Here is a 5,386-nt window from a genome sequence, read left to right as displayed (position 1 = left end):
GTTTAGGGTTTAGGGTTTATGGTTTAGTGTTTAGGTTTAGGGTTTAGTGTTTAAGGTTTAGGGTTTAGAGTTTAGGTTTTATTGTTAAGGGTTTAGGGTTTAAGGTGTAGAGTTTAGGGTTTAGTGTTTAGGAGTTAAGGTTTGATTCGGGAATAGGTTTTTGGGTATAAGTTTTAGGGGTTGAGGGTTTTGGGTATAGGGTTTAGGATTTATGGTTTATGGTTTATGGTTTAGGGTTTGTGGATTAGGGCTTAGGGTTTAGGGTTTAGGGTTTAAGGTTTAGTGTTTAGGGTTTAGGGTTTAGGGTTTAAGGTGTAGGCTTTAAGGTTAAGGGTTTAGGGTTTACTCTTCAGGATTTATCGTTAAGAGTGAAGGGTTTAGGGTATTGGGTTTAGGGTTTAGGGTTTAGGGTTATGGGTTAAGGGTTTAGGGTTTAGGGTTTAGTGTTTAGGGTTTAGGGTTTAGGGTTTAAGGTTTGGGATATAGGGTTTATGTTTTAGGGTTTAGTGGTTTGGGTTATAGGTTTAGGGTATAGGGTTAGGGTTTAGGGTTTAGCGTTTAGGGTGTAGTGTTTAAGATTTAGCGTTTAGGGTTTATGGTTAGCGATTCGGGTTTAGGGTTTTATGGTTAGTGATTAGGATTTAGGGTTTATGGTTTAGGGTTTAGATTTTATGGTTAAGGGTTTAGGCCTTAGGTTTAGGGTTTAGGGCTTATGGTTTAAAGTTTAGGGTTCAAGGTTTAGGATTTAGGGTTTAGGGTTTATGTTTAGGTTTAGGTTTTAGGGCTTAGGGCTTACAATTTAGGATTTAGTGTTTAACATTTAGAGTTTAGGATTTAGGGTTTAGGGTATAGGGTTTAGGGTTTAGGTTTTTTTATTTAATTATTTTAACGACCCTTGGAGGGGTCAGGGGCTCAGCAACACCCCCAGGCGTTAGCATAAATAAAGCAAAAGTACAATGAAGGGGACATAAACCTAACCTCCGATCCTACGGTGGCTCAGTAGTGGACTTACCTAAGGGTTAGTCAACTCATCACCTTACAAAAAAGATAAACCAAGAAACTAAGCACCTAAGAGAGGACTCTTCTCGATACAAAGAATCTAGGAATCGTAAATAGGGGAGACTCTCCCTTTACAACAACAAAAAATAAAAAACTAGACCTATTCAAAAGAGCTATAATTTTAGCCATAGCTAGGTTGAAAAGGTTGTACCCAAAATCAAGGGGGTTCTTTCATCCTTTTAGTTTTCCTTTTCCTGAAACATGCCATCCCTAGCATGTCTAATTGGTAGTATGTTCTTGTTTCCTTTGGTAGCTGTTGAGTATTGCAATATATTTGAGGATTTGTGATTTTGTGATTGTGTTTTGATAGTGAATCTGCCACAAAATTGGCTTCTCTGAGGATATGTTCGCATTTGAAATTGCATGTCTGTTTTATGAACTCTTGAATTTGTTGTAGTTGTGTGTTAATACTCCATAGGGGTTTAGCTTTAAGCATGATCCATTCCACGAGGAGCTGCGAGTCCACCTCCAAAATGACATTCATGTAGCCGAGTTGAAGAAGTCAGGTCATGCCAAATATGGCTGCTCCTATTTCAGCTTGGTTGTTAGTGCCTTCTCCCATAGGGGTAGCAAAGGCTAGTAGCATTTCTCCATCTTGATCCCTTAGGATGCCCCCCGCTCCAATTCTGCCTGGGTTACTCAATGCACTGCCATCTGTGTTGATTTTGACCCATTGATTTGGAGGCTTTATCCATATAACCATAGTAACTAGGGGTGTTCATGGTTTGGATAAAAACCGATCCAAATCGATTAAATGAACCGATTTTAATTTGGGTTTTTGGTTTGGTTTGGTTTTAGATTGTTAAGAACCGATAGTCATTGGTTTGGTTATGATTTTGTTCGAAAAAAATCGAAGAAATAACTGAACCGATCCGAACCAACAAGTTATATACACAAATTTTATTATTATACATACATAATATATTGTATTCATCAACAATTTTAAGGATTTTATATATGTTTCATCAAAATTTATTTATAATTTACTTATGAAAAGAAAAAAAGTTCAAGGTGAGAGCTATTTTTCTTATTGGTTTCATGTATATGAGTGTCTATGGAAATTCATTATGGGACTGAAAATGTCATTGTCTCTTCCTTGTATGAACAAAATAGGGAATTTTGAAGTTTTATTCAGTAAATTCAATGATCCAAAGTTCTGTAATGCCAGTCATTCTAACTATTTTTTCGTTTGAATGGATTGTTGTCACTTTTTCATGTTTTGAATGAATTGTTTCTTTTATTTTTATGTATGGTTAATAACCAAACCAAACCAAACCAAAACCGAAAACAACCAAATCGATAAATGTATATTATATTTGGTTTGGTTTGGTTTTGATAATTTTAAAACCGATTAAGTTGGTTTGGTTTTGATTTTGACCAATAACCGACCCAAACCAACCTGTGAACACCCCTAATAGTAACTTTGGTGTCATGAATGCATCTTCCCCCCAGTTGGAGTAGCTCCGTCCAATTTGAAAGCCATTTGATTTGAGGGAATGTTGTAGTCATGATCTTGTAGTTTTCTTTGTAGATGGCATATTTAACTCTACTAATATTGGATTGCTTTCCTCCATATTTGCTAGCACATCTATTCTTCCATTGATTCCAACAAATGAATATTGGTGTGGCTTGTAATAACAGCTTGTATGTTGCATTGTTGTGTTTGGTCGACCACAATTGCATGCTGAGCTGAGGTAGACAGCTGTGATCTGTTATGATTCCAGCAGCTGTAGCAAAGCTTTTCCACACGTAAGTAGCAAAATGTCCATTGTTGAATGTGTGTTCTATGGTGTCCAGACCTGGCCTGTTACAACAACAAAAACAATTTGCTGGCTCATTGCCAAAGCTGATTAGTTTTTCGTTAGTAAGAAATTTACCACGTCAGGTTCTCCACAAAAGAATAGAAGCTTTAAAAGGGATATTCTTGTGGCAAATGAATGTATTGAATATTGTCTTGGTCCTTTTCTCCCTTATCTCATTCCATGCAGATGAACAAGTAAAGTTTCCATCACGGTTAAGCTTCCAGATGGCCTGCTCAGGGATGTCCTGCTGTACATAGAGTTCTGTGGATAGTATGTTGGGGAGATAGTTGTTAGGAGCTTGTTGAATGAGCTTGTTCACGTTCCATTGTCCCTCGACCCAAAACTCTGCTACTGTTGTATTGTTGAGTATGTTACTGTCAGTGGAGAAACATGCAAGAGGTTCAATACCAAGCCAATTGTCCCACCAGAACGAGCAATTTCCTGAATTGAGTTTCCATTGAATGTGTTCCTCGACCGTATGTTTATTATGCATCAGATGTTTCCAGGTCAAGGACTCTTTTGTGTCCCATTTCTTACTAATAGGATTGGATCTTTGACAATACTTAGCCTTTCAAAAAATCTCCCCAAAGGGTTTGTTTGGATCTGAAGCACTACCACTATTTGTAATGGAAAGCTATACATACATCCTTAAGATTTGTCATACCAATACCTCCCTCATCATAAGGAAAGCTTAAATTTTTCCAAGAAGCCCAATGGTAATTTTTTTTCTTATTCCTTCATCCCCAGAAAAAGTCAGCCATAAAGCTTTGTGTCATGTCCCAAATCCCATTAAGATGGACAGGCACCTGATGCCCTCTAGGCCCGAGAGAACCAACATGTAACCTGTGCTTACTATGCATATAACTATGACAATCTTGTGACAAGTTCACATAGGATGCAGCGATATGAACCATCATAAGCAGACCCAAAACTTATATACAAGACTTGGCCGTTGAGGGCACAACTTGTTAAGATGCAACTGAACCATAAACATAAGTCTACAAAGACTCTAAAAGATAGAAACCCTTAGAGTAGCTCGGGACAGACCCTGCCTTACTCTTAACTATGATACAATACTCAAAATGAATCTACCAAAGACTCACTAAAGCTCTGAATCAATCTGGAGCTCACCAAAAGTAGCTAAGTGTCATGTGCTCCTACCGATGAGGTATACTAGCTGAAGTACCTGTGCCTGCAGCATGAAATGCAGCGTCCCATGCGAGAGACGTCAGTACAAGAAAATGTACTGAATATGTAAAGGCAATAACATTTATAAAATAAGAGTTCGAATGAAACCAAGTATCAATATATGTGTGCATATATCAGAACAGAAGACCACCTTAGTTAACTCTTGTGGGATCATGTATGTTTACATTCTTGTCTTTACCTTTCTGTGTGTTATGATCTTTATAAGGCATGTGATACGAATGACCAGCTGATCAGTGGTAGAAGAGGATGACCCATGCTAGGCATTTTAACCCCTGGGATGCAGTCCTCATAATTACACAAATTGGGATCGGCCCATGCTAGGCTTACGCCCCTGAGCTGCCACCCTTCTATACTAACTGGGATCGGCCCATGCTAGGCTTTCGCCGCTGAGCTGCCACCCTTAATTATACAGATTTCTTTACTTAGATTCTTTAATCTTTGAGATTGTTGTTTTGGTGGTCATAATCATTTTTAATATTTTGAACTACGGACCAGTAGTAGAAGATATGAAAATAATACTTCAAGGCAGTAACAATGACATAAGGAGCTATGTAACATCAATGCATTACTTGTGAGCTTAAATGACACAATTGATTTCAACTGACTAAGAGGAGGATTCACCAAACTTGCTTTGGCAAATACCATTTCTATACCAGCACATAAGAGGATAATTTCACAAGTATAGAGTACTAAACATATAATAAAGTAATTATATACACTAAGGAGAGGGGGAAAATATTGTTAGCTATTTGGAGATCATACGCTGCCACTATGTTTCCTTTACTAGGAATAGAACTTGGGAAATTCACTTATTGATATTAATCTCAAGTATCAGATTTCATGCCGAAGATTATTCAATCGAATTGCCTTACATACCTTATCTTCTGATCAATACAACTATCACGATTCAGCTTCTCCTTTCAGGTTTTAATCTACAATATACGTCATGATAAATTTAAATTAGCAGCTATCACACCGTGAGCCTCGTAAAACAATAGTTAATTTGACGGATAATGAGCCCATACAATCCTTAAAACAATGTGTATCACCACACCCTCCTTCTCTACCCAATACATACATTATATATCCTTTTCCAAGATTACCCAAACTGCACCAACAACAATACACATAAAATAGCCTCAAGTATTCTTTATCATACAACCAATTATTGAACTCACCACCCTCTTGAGTTCTTTATGACAGCACACCCATAATTCCTCACTCAAACTCTTACATAAGGAGGAAGAAAATGGAGCAGTCACCTTACCTCAATTTCTGTAACTTCTCCTTATAACTTGAATTGCTCTAGAAATTCA

This window comes from Solanum tuberosum, unplaced genomic scaffold, assembly GCF_000226075.1.
Source record: "Solanum tuberosum cultivar DM 1-3 516 R44 unplaced genomic scaffold, SolTub_3.0 scf00844, whole genome shotgun sequence".
Classification (NCBI taxonomy): Eukaryota; Viridiplantae; Streptophyta; class Magnoliopsida; order Solanales; family Solanaceae; genus Solanum; species Solanum tuberosum.
Note: the sequence above shows the minus strand (reverse complement) of the source record.